The 25282-nt window shown below is 37.6% G+C and overlaps 1 protein-coding gene across 1 annotated transcript in view; it reads right to left on the bottom strand.

Annotated features, from left to right (window-relative positions):
* AK5 (adenylate kinase 5) overlaps nt 1-25282 on the bottom strand; it is a 275240-nt gene that overhangs the window by 98643 nt on the left and 151315 nt on the right. The window lies entirely within an intron of this gene.

The raw sequence follows: 25282 nt of genomic DNA on the forward strand, positions 1-25282 counted from the left end.
ATGCTACTGATTTGTGTACATTGATTTTTTGTAACCTGAGACTTTGCTGAATTTATTTATAAATTCCAGGAGTTTCTTGGTAGAATCTTAGGGTTTCTAGGTTTAAAACCATGTCTGCAAAAAGTGATAGTTTGACCTCCTTTTTCCCCATTTGGATATTCTTAATTTCTTTCTCTTGCCTGATTGCTCTGTTAGGACTTTGAGCACTATGTTGAACAGAAGTGGTGACGGTGGGCATACTTGTTCCAGTTCTTGGTGGGAATGCTTTCCACTTTTCCCATTCCATATGATGCTGGCTGTGGGTTTGTCATATATGGTTTTATAATTTTGAGATATGATGAAAGAAATCGAAGAGGACACAAATAAATGGAAAAATATTCCATGCTCATGGATTGGAAGAATTAATATTGTTAAAATTTCCATACTACCTAAAGCAATATATAGATGCAACACAATTCCTATCAAAATCTCAATGATATTCTTTGCAGAATTAGAAAAAACAATTCTAAAATTTATATGGAACCACAGAACAATTCTGAGGAAAAAAACAAATTTGGAGGCATCATACTTCCTGATTTAAAATTACATTACAAAGATATAGTAATCAAAACAATATAATACTGGCATAAAAAGAAACCAGTGGAACAGAATAGAGAGCCCAGAAATAAATTCAACCATATATGGTAAACTAATTTTCAACAAGGGCTCCACAAAGACACAATGGGGAATGGATAGTTTCTTCAATAAATGGTGCTGGGAAAACTGGATTTCCACATACAAAAGAATGAATTTGGACCCTTATCTTATACCATGCACAAAATCAACTCAAAATAGATAAAAGGCCTAAATGTAAGACTGAAACCATAAAACTCCTAGAAGAAAACCCATGGGAAAAGTTTTTTGACATTGGCCTTGGCAATGAATTCTTGGATATCACATCAAAAGCTCAGGCTACAAAAGCAAAAATAAATGGGACTACATCAAACTAAAAAGCTTCTGCACAGCAAACGAAACAATCAAAAAAGTGAAAAGGCAACCTATGGTCTGGAAAAAATATTTGCAAACCACATATCTGATAAGGAGTTAAATCCAAAATTCATAAAGAACTTTTACAACTCAATAGCAGAAAAATAAATAACACAACTTAAAAATGGGCAAAAGACTTGAACATACATTTCTCCAAAGATGACATAAAAATGGCCAATAGGTATATGAAAAGGTGCTTACTACTTATCAGGGAAATGCAAATCAAAACTACTATGGGATACCACCTCACACCTATTAGAATAGCTATTGTCAAAAAGATAAGAGATAACAAGTGTTGGTGAGGCTATGGAGAAAAGGGAATACTACTGTATAGTGTTGGTGGGAATGTAGAATGGTGCAGCCATTATGAAAAACAATATGGAGGCTCCTAAAGAAATTAAAAATAGAACTACCATATGATGTAGCAATCCATTTTCTGGGTATATACCACCTTCTAAAAATATCTACACTCCCATGTTCATTGTAGCATTATTCACAATAGCCAAGATACAGAAACAGCCTAGGTATCCATCTATGGATGAATGGACAAACTGCGATACACACACACACACACACACACACACACTCACACACACACACTGGAATATTACTCAGCCTTTAAAAATGAGGAGCTCCTGCCATCTGCTATAACATGGATGGATCTGGAGGACATTATGCTAAGTGAAAGAAGCCACACACATAAAAAAAATATATTGCATGACCTCACTTACGTGTGGAATCATTAAAAAAAAGGTAAAATATATAGAGATACATAATAAAACAGTGGTTACCGGAGTTGAGGTGGAGGGAAGGAAATAGGGAGATGTAGATCAAAGGATTCAAAGTAGCAAATATGTAGGATGAACAAGTCAAAAGATTTCATGTACAATATAAAGACTACAGTTAATAATAGTATACCGTATTCAGAATTTTTGCTAAATGAGTATTTTATAGCTGCTCTTGCCAAGGGGTGACAAATGGGTAACTGTGAGACGATGCATATATTAATTTGTTCCCCTATAGTGACTGTTTTACTATATGTATCTTCTAACATTATGTTACATACTGTAAATATACATAATAAAATTTACTTTAAAAACTTAAAAAATAAATTAGTAAAAATATTTTTCTTGATGTAGAAACTGAATATCACATGGAAGTTGAACACACACACACATACACACACACACACACACACACGTCCCCACGGTAAGCTCTGTTACCTGTTCTGGCCAGGGGATGTGAAGTTATGATTTTATTCATTAAGTCTACCCTTACAGCGTCCCTGTCACAGTACAGTGGACACAAAAGAAGTCTATGATAGGCTCCGCTCTCTCAAGAAGGAAAGAAAGAAGAAGAAATATTTACTAGATGGTCTACTATCCTGGGTGCTTTTATAGAGATTATCTCTTTTAATCAGATAGCCTTGCCAGTTATGTCCATTTTACAGGCAAAGAAACTCAGGCTTGAAGAGGTTAAATACCTTGGAGCTTGTAATTTGACCCAGATCTATCTGGGTCAATACTCCATGCTCTTATAATGGATACATATAGGAGATAGTCAGGATATGGAGATAGTCAGTCAGTAATATGAGTCAGTACATAATGAAGTACTAAATTAAATATCAACTGAGCATCACAAATGAAAAAAAAATCCAAAATTCAAAACACTTCTTGTCCTAAGCACTTCGAAAAAGGGATACTCAACCTGTATAATTAATACATTAACTGCCATGTGAGTTGCATTTAATTCATGCTAGTTTTGAGCCCAGGGCCTTGTGTAGCAAAATCCTGCAGTTGGTTTGTGAAAATCTTCATGTTCTGATTTTGACAATTAATATTGACAATTTAATTCTAAAACATGGATTGCATTGCATGTAACAATACAATTGACAATTTAATTCTAAAACATGGATTGCATTGCATGTAACAATACAATTGACAATTTAATTCTAAAACATGGATTGCATTGCAGAAAACAATAAAAAATAACAAATTAGAAAGGATAGTTTTGTTTTAATACAATACCATAGCTCCAGGAAAATTTCTTTTCTTTTTAGTGTGGTGTCAACGTGTTAAGTCCCAAGACTTAAGGTATAAACCTCAAGCCCGTTAGGTGTTCAGTAGCAGGAAATTAATGTTTACTCTAATTATTATAGAAGATCTCAAGTAAGAAGAAGTAGCATTTAAAATGAGCTTTGCAGACGTGAAAATTGTCAGAATCAAAATGGAGTCATTTGGCTTTAAAAAAAAAACTCTGAAAAATGGAGCCAGAGAAGGCCATGAAAGGAGGGTTCTCATGCACAAATGCCTGATAATGAAATCTATTCCAAATGACTGCAAAAACCACAACCTGCACAAAGGCCATTTCAACCTTAGACAAACAAGTAGTTCTGTAAGGACATCTGCTCAGCAATTGCTTATCCAACCTTGGATTGATGTACCCTTGTTATTGATCCTTGTAGTCAAGGATAATTATCTTAAAATAATTATGTATTAATAGATGGTGATGTCAACAAGATGGCTGTCTAGAAGTCCCTCATGCTCACCCCGTGACAAAGGCAGTCAAAACAACAAAAAACCAACTACATTTTAATGAAAATAACTAAAGGAGAGTACTGGAGTACATCAAAGGAGTAACAAAAACCCTGGTGAACACAGACACTCAGGACGGCCACATAGAGAACACAATGAAACACTTGGCCTCCATCAAGCCATCTCCTGGCTGGGGTCAGCTGAGAACCAGGAAGAACTTCTCCCTGTGATGAAAAGTTAAGCAAGAGGATCCCAGCAGCCCTCATCAACACCTTGGACACCTATATCCTTACCACCAGGGTCCCCTTCAGTCCTCACAGGTACTAAATTCAGCTGAGGGAGCTGCCTGGAATCCACACAGCTGTGTTCCCCACAGAGAAGGAGCTCCATTCCCCATGGCACACATGGCTACTGCACTACACCATCTTGGAACTGGGACCACTGCTGGGAGTGTGTCTTGCTCTGGGGGTGAGTAGTCACAGTAACCCTTCATCCCTGAGTCTAAACCACCCTTGAACCACCCCACACCGGGGCTTGACGTTCCCAAGTCTAGCTGTGAGCAACTGTTATGCTCTTCCCTGTGAGGCTGAGCAGTGGTGGAACTGTTCTACCTACAGTGCCCCCCACCCCCTTGGACTGGAGCTGAAGATGCACACTCCCTCCTGGGGAAATGGTGCTTTGGCAGAACTGCTTCATCTACCCCAGGGGCGGGAGCTGAAACTGGGCACTGTCTCCCAAGGAAACAGTGCTTTGGGGGAGCCTTGCATCCCAGGGAAACGATGCCTGAGCTGCCCAAAACAGTCATGCCCACTGGGCCTAAGCTGAAGTAGCATATCACCCCCTGGGAAATCAGTACCTTGGCCAAGCTGAGCAGCTACACAGCCCAGGGCTGAGCTGACACAGTACCTCACATCCCAGGGAAACAGAGCAGTGGCTGGGCTGAGACATCCTACCTTACAGGCCAAACAACTCTTGTTCCCTGCTTCTCTGCTGCTGGAATAGACCCCGAGAGTCTGAACTGCTGAGACACCCCTCTCTCCAGAGAGTGGAGTCATTGCCATGCTACTTTCTGCCTCCCAGGGCCACAAGCTGTGCTTGGCCATTCTGGGGTACTTGCTGCCACCGCACATAGCCTCACATAATCTGGGGTACTATCAAGCCCCACCATCCCAAGGTCTAGACTCACCACTTCATGATGCCTCATCCCCAGGGACCCAAGTTGCCACTGAGCCCTATTGGTTCAGGGTCCTGAATTACAGCCATTCCCTTAACCCTGGGCTCAAACCTCCAGAGCACTTATTATTCCCTGGAGTCAAGCCATGGCTGTTCTCTGCTTCCCAAGAGTAGAATTACAGCTACAAGCCAACCTCTGAACCCAAGCTGTTAGGGCATGTCTCGGAGTCACAGATTCCGGCTACGGCTAAGTGAGTAACCTACATCCAACCCTGTCACAGAGAGTGAACCTGCACCCCAATACCCAGGTGCCATAATAGGTTTGAACTTGAGCCTAGGCCTTGGCCCCATAACTGCTCCAAGCACCTGCACCTACAACCCATTGCTACGGAAGCTGCTTATACGCTGTGCCATACCTGAAACCAAGAGGGATCTCCTTAGCTAAGTGTCCCGATTGTGGGGAAGAAGAGACTAGGAGGACCCCAGAAGCCTTTGCCATCAAGGATATTAACAACCTACACTGCCACTATTGCTACCACATACTTCTATGGTCTAGGCCACTGAGGCACCCACAGTTACTGCTGAATTTGAATGCAGCTGAAGAAGCTGTACAGAGACTATACAACTGCACCTACCTGGAAACAGTCACCACACCCTTCCCAATCAGCACATTAAGACCTAGCTGTAGATGGAAGTCTTTTTCTATAAAAGCCATTCTAGAAAGTTTGGAAGAGGTGATTGTTCCACTAGATGCACAAACATCAATTTAAACTACACTTTAGACCAAATGGACCTAACAGATATTTACAGAACATTTCATCAAACTGCCACAGAATACACATTATTGACATCACCACATAGAACAGTCTCCCACACATAGAACATCAGAACACGAAATGAGTCTCAACAAATTGAAATATATCAAGTACCCTTTCTGACCACAATGGAATAAAACTAGAAATCAAGTAACAAGAGAAACTTTGAAAACTGTACAAATACATGAAAATTAAACAACATGCTCCTGGATGACTAATAGGTCAATGAAAGCATTACAAACAAATAAAAATTTAAAATTTCTTGAAATAAATGAAAATATAAACATGACATACCAAAACCTATAGAATACAGCAAAAGCAGTATTAAGAGGGAAGTTCTTAAAAAAAAAAAAAAAAAGTCATAAGCTTATAGACAAGTTAAGCAAGTATTAAAAATATCACAGAAGCAACAGTTTTATGGCCTTAAAGTTGAGATAGTGTAAACCTACTTGACCAGTATGTTCAGAAGAATGTCTAAAAAAAAAAAAAAAAAAGGAAGCTCTTGGCAATAAACATGCAAATCAAAAAAGTAGAAAGATTTCAAATAAACAACCTAACAATGCATCTCAAGGAACTAGAAGAGCAAGAACAAATCACACCAAAAATTAGTAGAAGGTAAAAAATAATAAAGACCAGAGAAGAAATAAGCAAAATTGAGACTAAAAAAATACAAAAGATCAACAAAATGAAAAATTGGTGTTTTAAAAAGACAAAATTGACATTTTATGACCATTAGCTAGAACGACCAAGAAAAAAAGAGAAAAATACCCAAATAAATATAATCAGATAGAAAAAAGAAATTAAAATTGATACCACTGAAGTACAAAGGATCATTAAAGATTGTCACACATCAAAAAATTGGAAAACCTAGTGGAAATGGATGAATTCTTGGACACATGTAACCTACCAAGACTGAACCAAGAAGAAATAGAAAGCCTGAACAGATCAACTATGGGTAACAAAATTGAATCAGTAATTAAAAGTCTCCCATATAAGAAAAGCCCAGGACTATTAAATTTTATCAGACATTTAAAGAAGAACCAATACCAATTCTTCTCAAACTCTTCCAGAAAACTGAAGAGGAGAAAATTCTTCCAAATTCATTCTATGAGGCCAGCATTACCCTGACACCAAATTCAACAAGGACACAGCAAAGAAAGAATACTACAGGCTGATATCCATGATAAAAATAGATGCAAAAATCCTCAACAAAATACTAAGCAAACTGAATTCATGAACACATTAGAAAGATCATTTACCAAGATCTTGTGGGATTTATCCCAGGGGTGCAAGGATGGTTCAACATAAGCAAATCAATAAAAAAAAATATATCACATCAACAGAATGAAGGAAGAAAACTACATGACCATCAACAATAGATGCAGAAAAAGCATTTGATAAAATTCAACATCCCTTTGTAATAAAAACCCTCAACAAACCAAGTAAGAAGGGGCATATTTCAAAACAATAAAGATCATACATAACAAATCCACAGCTAACATACCGAATGGGGAAAATATGCAAGTTTCCTCTACAAACTGAAACAAGACAAGGATGCCACTCTCACCACTCTTATTCAACATAGTACTGGAAGTCCTAGACAAAACAATCAGGGAAGGGAAGGAAATAAAGGGCATCCAAATTAAAAAGGAGAAAGTCAAATTTTGTTTGCAGATGACATGATCTTATTATACATAGAAAATCCTAAAAGTTCCATCAAAAAACTCTTGGCACTGATAAACAAATTTAGTAAAGTTGCAGGATACAAAATCAACATACAAAAATCAGTAGCATTTCTATACACCAACAATAAGCAATTAATAGCAGAAAAAGAAATCAAGAAGACAATCCATTTATAATAGCTACCAAAAAAAAAAATCTAGAAATAAATTTAACTCAGGAGGTGGAAGATATCTATAAGGAAAATTATAAATGCTGATAAAAGAAATTGAAGAGAACATACACACACGAATGAAAAGACATTCCATGTTTATGAATTGGAAAAATTAATATTGTGAAATTGACCATAGGACTTGAAGCAATCTACAAATTCAATGCAATCCATTTCAAAATACCAATGACATGCTTCACTGAAATAGAAAATACGACTCTAAAATTTGTATGGAACCACAAAGACCCCAAATAGCCAAAGCAATCTTAAGAAAAAAGAGCAAAGCTGGAGGCATCATACTACCTGACTTCAAAATATACTACAAAATCAAAGTAACCAAAACAGACCAGATTCACAGACCAATGGAACAGAAAAGAGAACCCAGAAATAAATCCACATATTTATAGCCAACTGATTTTCACAAAGGCACCAAGAACATACACTGGAGAAAGGACAGTCTCTTCAATAAATGGTGCTAGAAAAATTAGATATCAATATGCAGAGGAGTGAAACTGGACCACTATCTCTCACCATATACAAAAATGAACTCAAAATGGATTAAAGACTTAAAAGTAGATCTGGGTTGGGCATGGTGGCTCATGCTTACAATCCCAGCACTTTGGGAGGCTAAGGTGGAAGCATCACTTGAGGCCAGGAGTTTGTGATCAGCCTAGGCAACATAAAGAGACCCTGTCTCTACAAAAAATTAAAAAATTAGCTGGGTGTGGTAGTGCACACCTGTAGTCCTAGCTACTTGGGAGGCTGCAGAGGCTACAGTAAGCTATGATGATACCACTGCACTCCAGCACAGGCAACAAAAGCAAAAATAGACAAATGGGATTATATCAAATGAAAAGGCTTCTGCGCAGCAAAGGAAACAATCAATAGAATGAACAATCTGTAGAAGGAAGATATTTGCAAACTATTCATCTGACAAAAGATTCATATCCAGAATATACAAAGAACTTAAACAACTGAACAGCAAAAAGCCAAATAACTTGATTTAAAAATAGGCAAATGAGCTGAATAGACATCTCTCAAAAGAAGATATACAAATAAATGGCCAAGAGATATATTAAAAAATGCTTAACTCCACTAATCATCAGTGAAATCTAAATCAAAATCACAATGAGATAACATCTTAGTGCAGTTAGGCTATTATCAAAGAGATGAAAAATAACAAATGCTGGTAAGGATGTGGAGAAAGGAGAAATCATATACTATCGGTAGAAATATAAATTAGTACAGCCATTATGGAAAACAGTATGACGGTTCCTCAAAAAACTAAAAATAGAAGTACTATATGATCCAGCAAGCCCACTGCTGGGTATATATATCTAATCAGTATATTGAAGAAATATCCTGTACTCCCATGTTTATTGTAGCACTATTTATAATAGCTAAGATATGGAATCAATCTAAGTATCCATCAACGGATGAATAAAGAAAATGAGATATTTATACAGAATGGAATATTATTTAGCCATAAGAAAGAATGAAATCCTGTCATGTGCAGCAACATGGATGGAAGTGGAGGATATTATGGTCAAATCAAACAGGTTAGGCACAAAAAGACAAATAGCACATGTTCTCACTCATATGTGAGAGCTAAAAAAGTGAATCTCGTGGAGGTATAGAGTAGAATGGTTGTTACCAAAGGCGGGGGGGTAGGAAGAGGGGGGGATGAAGAGAAATTGTTTAATGAGCACAAAAATACAGTTAGAAGAAATAATTTCTAGCGTTTGAAAGCATAGTAGGGTAACTGGAGTTAACAATAATTCATTGCATATTTCAAAATAGCTAGAAGAGAAGGTTTGTAATGTTCACAACACAAAGAAAAGATAAATGTTTGAGGTGATGGGTATCCAAATTACCCTGATTTTATTATGACACATTGTATGCATGTATCAAAATATCACATGTTCCTGTTAAATATGTATACCTATTATGTATCAATAAAAATTATGTAATGCTCATTTTTCTTTTAAAAACCTTTTCTTTTCTTTACCTCCCTGAATACGCACGTAGATTTCTATAGCACATGTATTCCAGTTGCAATGCCCATTCCCAGATAAGTATCATTACCTTTTAAAGAGTTTCTTTCTCTGTTATTTAGGATGACATAGATGGTATCAGAAGTGAGAATAAAGTTAGCTCACTTAAGACAGGCTCTGAAATCCAGTGTGGTAATGACTGACTCTTTTGCATTCTGTTTTTGTGAGTTGCCTTTTCTGCCTTGACGAATCTCTCCTGTCAGAATTTCTGACTCCCTTTGGTGAGTTCTTTTGTACTTTACTCAGGATCTGATTTGGTTATAAGGCCGTGTTAATAATGGACCTGTATTCCTCGTAGGATGATAAAAGACTTTTGTCTTTTCTGGAAAGCCCTTTCTGGTATAAGGACAATATTCTTCTGGTTTGAGTACTATGGTTTCTACAGAATTTACATTCTTCTTGTAGTGCATGTCATTTCTGGTGAATTCACTTTTGGTCTGCACATTTGGTTTGATATTTTGATGGATCTGCATGCCTGGCTTAAAATTTTTGTGAGCACTCTGATTTTGGTTTCATTTTGGTTTGGTTATATGCATTTATAAATAATTTGTCCCTTATATTAATAAATAATTTATCTTTTACTCCCCTATCCCTTGCTTGCTTTTGAACATCTTCTCTGAGCAAAAATAAACATTCTAAATGGGGAGTGTGTATGCTAATTAAAAGCCACTAGAGTTTTTGCCACCATCTAAAATACTAGTCTAAACTCCTGCCATTCCCTCACAGAATTTATAGGATTTTCTTTGCTCTCAAGAGATTAGTAAGAAACAGAATGGGATTCTCAAACATTAAGGCATGCCAGGTTTTTTTGGGACTCCAGCCGACTACATGGCTTTTCCTCATGCATGTTTTTAAATCAATGCCATCGTCGGCATAATCTGAACTACCAAGCTTGTTTTTCTTGATACCAAATAAAGAAACCACAACTACAGGGCTAAAATAAAACGCTGGTATGTAGAGACTCCTAACTTCTTTATCTTTCTATTTTTTTTCTTTTCTTCCTCCTCTCTGCTTACTTAGAATCTGTTGGCTTTTTCGTTTCTATTAAGATAATCTACTTTTGCTAATTTCAGAAGCTGCTTATAAGTTTTTCTTAAAGTTTTTCAGCAAGATAAGAGAAAAAAAGAGAGGGCTTTCAAATTATGATAGCCACACGGCAACTACCAACCTAGACTTGTACAGTTAAGAGTCATCTCTTTAGGAAATGTAAATTTTGTTTTGCCTAGCTAACAATTGTTTAGGATGATTTAATAATCACTTTAGTTAATTAAAAGATAGTCTAAAAAGGAAAGAACTAGATAAATGTTTACAAAAATTGGGCTCTTAGATCAAACAGGTCAAAATCTTGAGCTCAGAGCAATCCTATAAGGTAAGTGTCTATTTTTATACCAGTACCATGCTGTTTTGTTACCATAGCCTTGTAGTATAATTTGAAGTCATGTAGTGTGATGCCTCCAGCTTTGTTCTTTTTGCTTAGGATTGCTTTGGCTATTCAAGCTCTTTTTTGATTCCACATGAATTTTAGGATTGTTTTTTCTAATTCTGTGAAAAATGATGCTGGTATTTTGATAGGGATTGCACTGAATCTGTAGATTGCTTTCGGTATATGGTCACTTTAATGTTATTGATTCTTCTGATCCATGAGCATGAGATGTTTTTCCAATTGTTTGTGTCATCTATAATTTCTTTCATCAGTGACTTGTAGTTTTCCTTGTAGAGATCTTTGTAGCTACTGTAAATGGGATTGCCTTCTTGATTTAGTTCTTAGCTTGACTGTTATTTGTGTACAGAAATGCCACTGATTTGTGTACATTGATTTTACATCCTGAAACTTTACTGAATTCATTCATCAAATCTAAGAGGTTTTTGGAGGAGTCTTTAGGGCTTTCAAAGTATAAATCATATTGTCAGCAAACAAACATAATTTGACTTCCTCTTTTCCAATTTGGATGACTTTTATTTCTTTCTCTTGCCTGATTACTCTGGCTAGGACTTCCAGCATTATGTTGAGTAGGAGTGGTGAAAATGGGCATCCTTGTCTTGTTCCAGTTCTTAGGGGGAATGCTTTCAACTTTTCCCCATTCAGTATGATGCTGGCTGTGGGTTTGTCACATATGGCTTTCATTATTTTGAGGTATAATCCTTCTATGCCTAGTTTGTTGAAGGTTTTTATCATGAAGGGATGCTGAATTTTATCAAATCTTTTTCTGTATCTATTGAGATGATCATATAATTTTTGTCCTTAGTTCTGTTTATGTGATAAATCACGTTTATTGATTTGCATATATTGACCCATCCCTGTATCCCTGGAATAAAACCCACTTGATTGTGGTGTATTATCTTTTTGATATGCTGTTGGATTTTGTTTTTTAATATTTTTTTGAGGATTTCTGCATCTATGTTCATCAGGAATATGGTCTGTAGTTTCCTTTTTTTGTTCTGTCTTGTTTGACTTCGGTGTCAGGGTGATACTGGCTTTGTAGAATGAGTTAGGGAGGATTCCCTCCTCCTTAATTTTCTGGAACAGTTTCAGGATTGACATCAGTTCTTCTTTGTATGTTTGGTAGAATTTTTCTAGTTCCTTGAGGTGTGACGTTAGATTGTTAATTTGTGATCTTCATATTTCTCTAATGTACATGGAACATTCTATAAGATAGACTATATGATAGGCCACAAAACTAACCTCAATAAACTTAAAACAATCAAAGTCATATCAAGTATCTTCTCAGACCACATCAGAATAAAACTATAAATCAATACCAAGAGGAATTCTTGAAACTATACAAATACATGGAAATTAAACAACATGCTCCTGAACAATCTTTGGGTCAATGACAAAATTAATACGGAAATTAAAGAAAATTTAAAACAAATGAAAAAGTAAACGCAACATATCAAAAACCTCTGGGATACAGAAAAAAGGATGCTAAGAGGGAAGTTTATAGCATTAAATACCTACATCAAAACCAAAACAAAACAAAATAAAACTATCTTTAGTGCCTAGAAGAGTGTCTGCCACTTATGGGTATCCAATAAATATTTGGTAAATTAATGGGAAAGAAATGAAAAGGATTGATTGATCAAAACAAATTTCTAGACACTAATGTCAAACGAGCTCTTGATTTCGCTAAAGTCAAATGGACTGTTTGGCAATCCTCCTGAGTTTCCTTAGCTCACTCCCCACTAAATTTCATAACAATCCAGTCCTCCACTCTCTTGAAACCTCAGATTCTCAACAGATGGCTTTGCCTCTGTAAGTTATCTGACAGGAACTCATTAACTTCCCACCATTAAACATACAAACCCACACTCCCATCCTATCCATGTTCCTTCTGTCATAATCCACATATGGTTCATCTTCTGGTCTCAGGCCAGCCTCTCCACCTGGGCTTTAGAACTCAGCCCTACCACATTCATATGGACTTTCCTCTTTCTTGTACTTGTATATTCTTCTAAATATGCTTAAGTGTCTTCCATTACAAACAAACAAATAAACAAACAAGCAAAGACAACCTCCTCCAACAGCTCTTTTAAGGTCATCAATTTCCTCTATGTTTCTACATATAATGGTTATTTTTCAGTCTTTCTCCTACTTATCCTCTCAGCCACAATTGGCACTCCCTGCTTCCTGAAATACTGTTTTCTTTGGCTTTCGGAAAACCACATTCTACTGATTTTCCTCCTATCTCTCTAATGGCTTCTTCTACATCTTTTTTGCTATCTCATCTCTACCCTGTGCTCAGCTATAGACCCTCTTCTCTTCTCAATTCTGTTCCCTTTCTCTATCTCATCTCTACTCACAGCTTCAAGTTCTATCTATATTCAAAAGGCTCATAAGTTTATATTTCCAGCCCACATGTTTCCTTTGAGCACCAGACCTGTATATTTAATCATGCATTTGAATTCTCTACTTGGATGTGTTAAGGCACTTTGAACTCAGCATGTCTAAAATTACAATCATGCCCTTTCCTTCCAGAACTGGTCTTTTCTTAGTGTTCTTTTTCAGTAAATGCCACCACCATCCACCCAGGTGTACAAGTTAAAAACCCAGGAGTCATGTCCAACAACTCACTCCCCCTTGGCTCCCATATCCATTCCAACATGAAGCTCTGTTGATTTTGCCTCACAAGTTCTCTCAAATACACTACTTTTTCTCCATCCCTTCCTTCATTCCATTGCAAGGCACGATCCATCATCTCTTGTTTGGACCACTGCAGCCTCCCACTGGACTCTAATGTGCCTTCCTCCAATGTGCTCTTTACATTGCCACCAGAATAATATTTTTAAAAAACACAAATATAATTATTTCAACACACTCTCCTGCTCCCCGTCTCAAAAGAGCTCTTCGAGGTTCCCCATTGCTCTTAGGATAAAGTAAAAACTCCTAACCTGCTCTAGAAAGCCCTACTTTCCAGGTTTATCTTATACCACCTTCCCCCCTACTCTGCACTTCAGCTACACTGGCATTCCTTCAGACGCCATGCTTCTTCCTGCTTATCCATGCTATTTCCCCTTTTTGTGCATCCCCTCTCCTCCCTCCATCCTTTCCTGTTCTCTCACTTTCTCACACATACCTGGTTACCTCTTACACATCTTTCAGATCTCAACTCAAGCATCTCTTGCCTTCAAGAAGTCTTTCCTCATTCCACTGAGCACATCTACAGAGAGCACCATGCACTTCTCCCAAGCATTTAACACAGTTTTAACTCTATTTTTTTGATCATCTATTTCTAGCAGAAACTGTGTCTTCTTTTGCTGACCATTGTATCCCCAGCACCTCATATAGAGTCTGGCACATTAAATTTTCTCAATATTAGTTGAATGAATAAGTAAACTAATAAAATTGAAAGCACGGGCTTAGATGAAGCATCGTGTAGTGAGAGAAGAGGTTTTAGGATGGAACCTGGTGAACACATTTTAAGGGGTGGGAAGAGGAAGAAAAATCATGCTGAGGGAAGAGACAAAGAAATAATGGCCATAGTGGTGGCATAAGTCAAAAGAGGCAAGAGTTTTAAGAAAGCAGAAGTGTTATTAGTGTCTTGGGCCCCAGACATTGTAAGAAATGGGAAATGAAGCTGTTTGATAGGGCAGAAGGGGAGGTGAGGACATAGGAGCAGGGGAGCTCACTGCTTTGTCACCAAATTTGGTGCTAAAGGAAAGGGGGGAAAAAAGACAATACCCTACTTGGGCTTTCTATGATACTTGGCACTGTTGATGGTTCCCTCTTTCCTCAAAGTAGGTGGGTTGGTAGATAAAGATACTTTTTGGATGAGAAAACAATACCATTCAATGGAGCAAGGTTCTGTGTAAGATGAGAGAGGTGGGATTCAGAACTCGGGTGAAGTGCAAACCTGGACAGGCTTCACACCTCCACCTTTGAAGCTGGTTGAATGGAGAAAGGTACAAATAAACCCAAGGATGGAGTGAAGGGAAGTCCTGTGAACTCAGTCTCTGCCAGAAAACTTCTTTATCACCAGAGAGACACCTAACATAGAAATCAGTGACGGTAATTTAAGTGAATATTGAAGAAACAAAACAAAAACCAAAATGTAATTTTCATTGTCAACACCATGGGGTGGAAGCAGGAGGGATGATTTCACACAGGAGCACACTCTGCTTTCTGTACTGATACTAGAAACAGGCATTTCCGCACAGCAGATGTCTCCAGCCTTAGGTATACCTCCTTCTATTGCACTTCACTTCATTGCACTTTGTAGATATTGCATTTTTTGCAAATTGAAAGTTCGTGACATCCCTGTCTCAAGCAAGTGTATTGGTATCATTTTTCCAACTGCATGTGCTCACTTCGTGTCTCTGTGTCAGCATTTTTTTAGCAATAAAGGAAGTATTTTTAATTAAGGTATTTATAATTTTTAGATATAATGTTATTATATACTTAACAGACTACAGTATAATGTCAATATAACTTTTATATGTACTAGGACACCAAAAATTTTGTGTGACTTTGCTTTATTACAGCATTTGCTTTACTGTGATGGTCTGGAACCAGACCCTCAATATCTCCGAGGTGTGCCTGTATATTTTCCATGAAGTACATACAGGCTCCTCTCTTTTAGTCCATGAAAGAGGTAAGCCAATCAAATGAGATATTATCTGTCTCTGTTCTCCAATTTACCTCCAGGGCTTCTGACAGTGCCTGACAAAAGCAGGTTCGCTGTCTATATTGGTTGAATGAATGAACGAAAGATAATCCTTTAGGAATAATTCCCCCATTCCCCTGAATCCAACCTCTCTGCTTACTCATCATTTTCTGGTATGAACTCCATCCATCATGGCAGGATCTACGACTCCTGTACTCACTGTTTTACCCCAGCATCCCATGAAGAGCCTGGCTCATAGTATATGCTCAATACACACTCCTAGAATGAAAGACTGTCCCCTTCAGTGTTGAGAGCACTGCTAGTCTGGGCTGTCAGCTTCATTAATGTTTTTTTTTCTTATGGGGAAAGTCTCTACTGTTATTGATGAGACAGTTGTTTGTTCTCCTGGACAGCTGAAGCTGTAGAAGTGCGGCTTCAGGTTTTGAGAACCTAAGCAATAGTTTTCTCTGTGTTCGGCAAATGTTTCCAGTGAGCAAAGAAGTACACAGAGGAGAGAAACAGCAGGCATTTTTCTTGGTGTGACATTTGTCAACCTGGTGCCATTTTCAGATTCAGTGTGTGGGCTCAGCAGCTCTACACACTCTGCTCAACTACAAGTTTTTAATTTTAATGAAGTCTAGCTTATCCATTACTTCTTCCGTGGATTGTGCTTTTGGTGTTATCTAAAAAGTCATTGCCATACCCAAGGTCATCTAGATTTTCTCCTATGTTATCTTCTAGAAGTTTAATAGTTCTGTGTTTTACATTTGGGTCTATAATCCATTTTGAGTTAATTCTTGTGAAGAGTGTAAGGTCTGTGTCTAGATTCATTGGTTTATGTGTGGATGTCCAGTTGTTTTAGCGCTATTTGTCGAAAAGACTATCTTTGCTCCATTGTATTGCCTTTGCTGCTTTGTCAAAGATGAGTTAAGATCAGTTGACTATATTTATGTGGCTTTATTTCTGGGCTCTATATTCTGTTCCATTAATATATTTTCCTATTCTTTCACCAATTCCACAGCATCTTGGTTACTGTAGTTTTATAGTAAGTCTTGAAGTTGGGTAACGTCAGCCCTCTTTGTTCTTCTCCTTTAATATTGAGTTTGCTATTCTGAGTCTTTGGCCTCAGAATAAACTTCGGAATCAGTTTGTCAATATCCACAAAATAAATTATTGGGATTGCACTGACTCTATAGATCGAGTTGGGGAGAGTTGACATTTTGACAATATTGAGCCTTCCTGTCCATAAACATAAACTATCTCTCCATTTATTTAGTTTTTCTTTGCTATTTTTCATCTTTAATAGATATATACCTATTCATATTGTCTGTTTCTTCTTGTGTGAGTCTTGGCTGACTGTGGCTTTCAAGGAATTAGTCCATTCCATATCAAAGTTGTAGGCATAGGATTGTTCATGATATTTCTTTATTAGTCTTTAATGTTCATGAGATTTGTAGTGATATTACCTCATACATTTCTGATATTAGTAATTTATATTTCTCTTTTTCCTTAGTTAGCCTGAATAGAGGCTTATTGATTTTATTGATCTTTTCAAAGATCCAGCTTTTGATTTTGTTGATTTTCTGTATTGATTTCTTATTTATAATTTCATTGATTTCTGTTCTAATTTTTATCAGTCCTTTTTTTCTGTTTACTTTGGATTTAATTTGCTCTTCTTTTTCTAGTTTCCTAGGTAGAAGCTTATATTATTGATCTAAGATTTTCTTTTTTAATAATATATACATTCAATGTATATATAAATACATGCATTCAATGCCATAAATTTCCTTCAAAGCTCTATTTCTGCTGCATCCCATACATTTTAAAGTTATATTTTCATTTATTTGAAATATTCTTAAACTTTTCTTGAGATTTCTTCTTTGACCCACATGTTATTTAGAAATGTAGTGTTTAATCATCAAGTATTTGGGGATTTTTCTATTTATCTTTCTGTTACTGAATATTAGTTTAACTCCACTGTGGTCTGAGAGCAGACATCGTATGATTTATATTCTTTTAAACTTGTTAAGGTGTGTTTTATGACCCAGAATGTGGCCTATCTTGGTGAATGTTCCATGTGAGCTTGAGAAGAATATGTATTCTGCTGTTGTTGAATGGAGTAGTCTATATATGTCAATTACACTCAGTTGATTGGTGGTGGTGTTGAGTTCAGCTACATACTTAACTGATTTTCTGCCTGCTGGATCTGTTCGTTTCTGATAGAGGAGTTTTGAAGTCTCCAACTATATAGTGAATTCATCTATTTCTCCTTGACGTTCCATCACTCTGCTGCTAGGCACATGCACATTAAGTATTTTTATATTCTCCTGGAGTATTAACTTCCTTATCATCATATGCCCTTTTTTTTAATCCCTGAAAACTTACCTTGCTCTGAAGCCTGCTCTGAAATTAATATAGCTACCCTTCATTTTTTCTGGATTAGTGTTAACATGATATTTTTGTCTATTCCTTTACTTTATCTATGTGTCTTTCTTTATATTTAAAGTAGGTTTCTTGTAGAAAATGTATAGTGGGTCTTATTTTTTGGTCCACCCTCACAAACTTTGTCTTTTAACTGGCATATTTAAACCACTGCCATTTAAGGTGATTATTGATATAGCTAGATTAATATCTACCATATTTGTTGCTGTTTTCTTTTTTTGTTTGTTTTATTTTGGTTTTTATTTGGAGATAGGTTCTTACTGTGTCTCACCCAGGGTAGAGTTCAGTGGTGTGATCGTTACTTGCTGCAGCCTTGAACTCCCGGGCTCAGGCAATCCTCTTGCCTCAGTCTCCTGAGTGGCTGGGGCTACAGGCACATGCCACCATGCCTGGCTAATTCTTTTGTTTTTTTTTTTAATGTAGAAATGAGGTCTTGCTATGTTGTCCAGGCTGGTCTTGAACTCCTGGCCTCAAGTGATCCTCCCATCTCAGCCTCCTAAAGTGCTGGCATTACAAGCATGAGCCACTGCACCTGGCCTATTACTGTTTTCTATTTGTTGTCCTTATTCTTTGTTCCTAATTTTATGTTCCACACTTTTTCTGCCTTTTGTAGTTTTAATTGGGCATGTTATATGATTCAATTTTCTCTCCTGTCTTAGCATATCAATTGTACATCTTTTCTTACTTTTTTTAACAGTTACCCTGGAGTTTGTAATAAATATTTCCAACTAATCCAAGTCCACTTTCAAATAATACTATATCACTTTATAAGTAATGCAAGTACCTTCCAATTACAAAATATTCCTAATTCCTCCCTCCTGTCCCTTGTATCATTGCTGTCATTCCACTTAAATGTAAGCATATATATACATACATATACACACACACATACATAAGCATGCATAATCAAATACATTGTTGCCATTATTATTTTGAACAAACTGTTATCTGTCAGATCAATTAAGAATAAGAAAAATAAGTTTTATTGTACCATCACTTATTCATTCTGTGATACTCTTCCTTTCTTTATGTAGATTGGAGTTTCTAAACTATGTCATTTTCCTTCTCTCTAAAGAACTTAATTATTCACATTTCTTGCAAGGCAAGTTTCCCTCAATTTTTGTCCTAGAAAGTCTCTATTTCTCCTTCATCTTTGAAGGATAATTTTTTCGGATACAGAATTCTAGGTTGGTGTTTTTTTCCTCTCAATGCTTTAAATACTTCATTCCACTTTTTTCTTGCATGCATGTTTTCTGAGAGGTTGAATGTAATTCTTATCTTTGCTCCTCTATAGGTAAGGTGTTTTTTTAATCTGGCTTGTTTCAGATTTTTTCTTTTATCTTTGATTTTCTGTAGTTTGCATATGAAATGTCTAGGGATTTTGTTTTTGTTTTTTGGGGCATTTATCTTGCTTGGTATTTTTTGAGTTTCCGAGATCTGTGCTTTTGTGTCTGACATTAATTTGGGGAAATTCTCAGTCATTATTGCTTTAAATATTGGTTCTGTTCCTTTCTCTCTTTTTTCTCCTGATATTCCCATTATGCATATGTCACACCTTTTGTAGCTGTCCTACGGTTCTCAGATATTCAGTTGTTTTTTCAGTCTTTCTTCTCTTTGCTTTTCAGTTTCAAAAGTTTCTATTATATTATCCTTGAGCTCAGAAAATCTTTCCTCAGCTGTGCCCAGTCTACTAATGAACTAACTTCTCAAAGGCATTCTTCATCTCTATTATATTGTTTTTGATTTCTAGCATTTCTTTTTGATTCTTTCTTCAAATTTCCATATTTCTGCTTACATTATCTGTCTGGTTCTGGCATTTTGTCTACTTTTTTTTTCATTAAAGTCCTTAGCATATTAATCATAGTTTTAAAAAATTCCTAGTCTGATCATCCTAACATTCCTGCCATATATGTTTCTGGTCTGATGCTTGTTCAGTCTATTTGGACCATGTTGTTTGCCTTTTGGGATGCCTTGCAATTTTTTCTTGTTCGATGGACACGCTATACTGGGTAAAAGGAACTGCAGTAAATAGCCTTTAGTAACGTAGTGGTAAAGTATGAGGGGAAGGCAGCCACTCCCCAGGCTCACTCTTCTGGTAACCCTGTGGCCCCGGACTGTGAACTTCACCGGTGCTTCTCAGGCTTTTTCTCCCTTTAGGTGGGTCAGATGGCTAGAGCAGGCTGAAGCTGGCTATTTCTCTTCCCCCAGGTAGGTTAGGCTCTGGTAAAATAGTTTCTCCTGAGGATAGGCCTTGTTAAGAAGAGAACGCTTTGGCATATTTCAGAATGATTCATTTTAGCCTTCCCTTGCTAAGAAGACTGAAGGGAATTTTTTTCATATTTACTGTGAGGACCTGGTAGAGCTCCAAGAGGTGAAACTCATAGAAGTGTGGGGGCCCCTCTTACCAGATGTCTCTGGAGTTTTTAGTTCTAGACTTGTCCACACTGAGCCTCCAGCCACTGTAACTGTTCAGGTTTTCCTACCCTGGCACAGGTCCCCATGGAGATTTCTGTTTGTGGGTTACTGTTCAGTTGTGATTCTCTGTATGCGCCTGTCTCTAATTTTTGGTGCAGTGGTTTGTCCTATAACCTCACTTCTCTGACAGATCTAAGAAGGGTTGTTGGTTTCCAGTTAGTTCAGCTTTTTATTTGTTAGGACACAGTAGCAACTTCTAAGCTCCTTACACGTCAGTCCAGAAACTACAAGTTCTCAGACAGTTAGCGTTCACTTAGCTGCAGATGTGGTGCCCTCTGTCAGCTCCAGAAGGGCACTGATTTCTGAAAAGTTCCGTTTAAGTCAGCTTTTGGGGGCGGGGAGGGAAAGAGACTCATGTTTCTAGAGCTTTTGTTCTATACAAGGTACCTCCCTACCTCTCACAGCAGCACTTCTAAGTGGGGTTACTGTCGTCATCTAGAAGACGAAACTGAGGCTCCAAAGAGGCTAAGCAAGTTACAAAAAAATCACACATTAATTAGAAGAACTGGAATTCATTTTCTTGGCTTAAAAAATGGATATTTATTGAGCATATGCTATATGCCAGGCTCTGTAGCAGGCGCTGAGGATACACAGAGCAGAATGCAGTCCCTGAACTGCAAGAGAATGTCACAGCACAGGGTCTCATGGACCTGCTGAGAAGGTGAATGAAACATATAACAAGAGAAGGGCTTCCTTGAGGAGAAGCTTGTCCTGTGCACAGGGGTTATCTGGGAGAGAGGTGATAGGGTTGGGGAAACTTCCATGCAGAGGAAAGGGCCTGTGTGAACCATAACCCTCTTGGGGGAACTGCAAACGGCTTAGCGTAATCAGTGTGTCTTGATGATTGGCCAAGGATGAATTTGGAGAGGAAAGCGGTCAGATTCTGATTTGAAAGTTTCTATGTATTATGCTAAGAGGTTCTGATTTAATTCTGAAATCAATGAGGAGCCAAGGCAAGTGTTAAGCATTGGAACACCATGACTGTATGTGATTTTAGGAAGATCATTTTGATGGGTGAGCAGACTAGGGCAGGGAGACTGGTTAGGAGGCTGTCCCTATGGTCCCAGGACCAAGGCAGGGGCCGTGGACTAGAGGGGGGAGGAGCAATTCCTGCACAGAAGAACTGACCAGCTTCTTGATCAAACTGATGTAGGGAGGGAGGGAAAGAAAGGATGCTAGGAAGACGCCCTTGTTTCTGGCTTGGGCAGCTGGGGGGATGGTGGTGTCATTCACAGAAATAGGAAAAACAGAAGGAAGAACAGATTTTGTGGGGGAAGACGGTGAGCTTGGTTTTGGACATGTTGAATTTGAGACGTACATGGGAAATCCAACTAGTGTTATTTAGTAGTCAGATATATGCAACAGGAGCTCACCCGGAAGCTCTAAGTGAAGCCAAAACCACAGCTGTGACCGAGCTTTTCAAAGGAGAATGTGTTCAGCGAGGAGAGAAGGGGCCACAGCCAGGATGCTAGGGAGCACACAAAGTTAAGTAATAGGCTGATGGAAAGGAGTTCAGCAAGGAAATCGAAAATGAATGAACCGAGGAGGAGAGTGAACACATGGACGCTAGTGTTGTAGCCTGTGGTTAGGAGCAGGAATTTGCGGCCAAGGCTGGCTTGGTGCTTACTAAGTCCCTCTCTCCCTTCCTGGGCACATAAGTAAGCTCCGTTAGCATTCATGTAGCTGAAGATGTGGTGGCCTCTGTCAGCTACAGAAGGGCATTGATTCCAGAAAAGTTCAGTTTAAGTCAGGTTTTGGGGGTGGGGAGGGTGCCTCCTTGCATCTGGGTAGAGCTAGTGACTAGGGGTGCTAGTGAGACAATATACAATTAAGCACAAGTACATCTTCCTCAAGTTCTTGTCCTTCCCATCCATGATCCCTTTGGAAGTTGCAAGTGAAAGGACCTCTGCAAGGAAAGCACTCAGATTTTGAGTTTTATTTGCTACCCCAGCACAGTCTAGTCTATCTTTCCCGATCCTGCCTCTGGAGTCAGATGGCTGGATTTGAATACTGGCTTTACCTCTTGCCAGCTGTGTGACCTTGAATAAGCTGCTTAATTTCTCTGTGCCTCAGTTTCCACATCAGTAAAATTGGGATAATAATAATATCTATCTTATATAGTTATCTGAGGATAAAATGAGGTAATAAATGTGAAGCACTTAGAACCGGGGGAAGGGTTTATGACAGGGGTCAGCAAACTGGCCTACAGGTCAAACCCGCCCTGCTGTCTATTTTTGTATGGCCTCTCAGCTAAGAATGAATTTTTACATTTTCAAATGGTTGAAATAAATCACATGAAAATTATATGGAATTCAAATTTCAATATTCATAAATAGAGTTTTACTGGAACACAGCCATGCCTGTTTGTTTACATATTGTTATAGCTACTTTTGCACAACAATGGCAGAGTTTGAATAGTTGTAACATAGCTCATATGGCCCACAAAGCCTAGAATGTTCACTACCTGGTCTTTATAGAAAATGTTTGGTGACTCTCAGTTTACAGTGTCAAATGCAGCAAAGGTCAAGAAAGATAGCTAAAAAGTGTTAACTGGCATTGGCAAGAGATTACCAGTGACCTTGATAACAGCTTTTTTGAGTGGTGAAAGTAGAAACTGGATTTTGGTGCCAGGCAGATCAAAGTTTAATTCCTGACTCTACAATTTGCTAGCTGTGTGGTCTTGGGAAGTCACTTAACTTTTGTGGGCCTCAATTTCCTCAGTTGTATATTAAGGATTAGCAGAGCTACCTTCTTGAGTTATTGTAAGGATTAGCAATAATACATGCAAACCATAAAACGCAGTGCCTGGTTTATAGTAGCTGCTCAATATATGTAAGTTCTTGCTTCATTTACTCTGTTGTCATCCAAATTGCTATTTCTGAAAAGATGGGTAATGTTTTTTCACCTTTAATATTTTATTTTTGTCTTCTGTGCTCTGATGTTTTACGTGTTAAGTTGTTCACTTCTTTAATTAGGCCATCCCATTTAATACTGACCTTCCTGTTTGATACTAAAATTTGTCCACTCCCCCAGCATTCCCAACCCCTTACCCTGTTTTACTTTTTCTTTTCTCATAGAGCTTATCATCTCTGACAATCTAGAGAATTTACTAATTTATTATGTTTATGGGTTACCATTTCTTCTTCACTAAGATGTAAGCTCCTTGTGGCAAGAGTCCTTGCTTGTATTGTACAATTATATATTCCAAGTGCCTAAAAAAACCTGGCATATAGTAGGTACTCAATTAATATTAGTTGAATAACTAAATGAAAAAAGAATAGGTGAGGATTTCTTAAAAAAATTCTGCTCAGGACTTCAGGACTGGATGTACTCCTTCAATGTGGGGACGTGTCTTTTTTTAATCTCTAAAATTCTCAACTATTATCTGTTAAAATACAGCCTCTGCTCTACCCTTTCCATTCTTTCCTTTTAGAATTCCTTTCAGAATATGTTGGCTCAATTATTCTATTCTCAGTGTTTCCTAAACTCTTTCTCAATTTGACAACTATTCAGCTCTCTGTTTTATTCTAAGGCAATTTCCTCTGCTCTATCAGCAAATATCCTTTTAGCTGTGTCTAGTCTACTATTCAACCTGTTAATTGAATTTTTATTTCAATGACAATATTTTTTGTGCCTAGAACGTGTTTCTTCCCTTTTCGCTTCTGCTTCTTTTTTCCCTTTTGTTCCTGTCATTTGTTTCACGGTTTTTGACCTTTGCTTTGAATATTTTAAATATTCCTATATTTCAATTTCTTTTGGAATTTCGTTTTTTTTCTAGTTCTTGGAGGCATGGAGCCTTGCATTCATTTAACCACCTGGCTTTCCTTGTTATGGTTCATTTCTAAGCAGTCTGTAATATTAGATCATGAGTGGTTCTTTGGCATTGGCTTCTGCTGTGGCCTTACAGGTCAGCAACTGAAAAGGCTCCCAAAATGTATCACTGAGTGGCCTATGTTTGGAGGCTAGCATGGGAGGCAGTATATTGTGGGTGGAAGGCAACGTGCCCTAAGTTCACATCCCCGCTGTGAAATTACTTGTGTTATCCTGAGCAAATTACTCTTTCAGTCTTAATTTTCTTGCCTGTGAAGTAGATATAATAATTTCTATTTCCTATAGATAATGTGGAACTTAGATGTGTTATCAACATAAGGAACTTAGCACGACGTTTTCTACGTAGTATGTGCTTAATAAATGTTAAAAATTACTATAAACATGTGGTAGCTATTACAGCACTTGTCAGTGTTGTCTCCTTGCTTTGTACTAAATGGAAGAAACTTAATGCTCAAGAAAATAGCTTCCGAATATGCATGTGAAATGTACAGCCAGCTATTGCATGTGGACACTGTTCAGATGTGTTTGCCATATTTGTGAGGAATATTAGTTGAAGAGAGGGAAAAAAACACCTACAGGAACATGTTTGCTTGGCTTTCAGCCATTGCTGAGGAGCATTGATGAAAGGGGGAAGAAAGTTTTAGACATTATCCTTTCTTTAAAAATAAAACCTAATTAGGGAGTTAGATCATCTGCCAACTATTTGGAATCATTAAAATATAGCAGCAGGAAGAGTTCTTCTGCTGAGAGGAAAATGACCCAGAAAAATTTCTTCAGTTTTATTCAAACAGAAACTGTATTTAACTTCTTGGCTACATTTTTCTCAGTCATCTTTCCCTTCCAAAGGTTAGAAATAGAATAGCAGAGCCCTGAACCTCTAGCTGATGCTCAGTAAATATTATCGGTTTATTAGCGGGAAGAGACAAAGACACAAGCAAAT

The sequence above is a fragment of the Propithecus coquereli genome, unplaced genomic scaffold (assembly GCF_000956105.1).
Source record: "Propithecus coquereli isolate 6110/MARCELLA unplaced genomic scaffold, Pcoq_1.0 Scaffold7, whole genome shotgun sequence".
Taxonomy (NCBI): domain Eukaryota; kingdom Metazoa; phylum Chordata; class Mammalia; order Primates; family Indriidae; genus Propithecus; species Propithecus coquereli.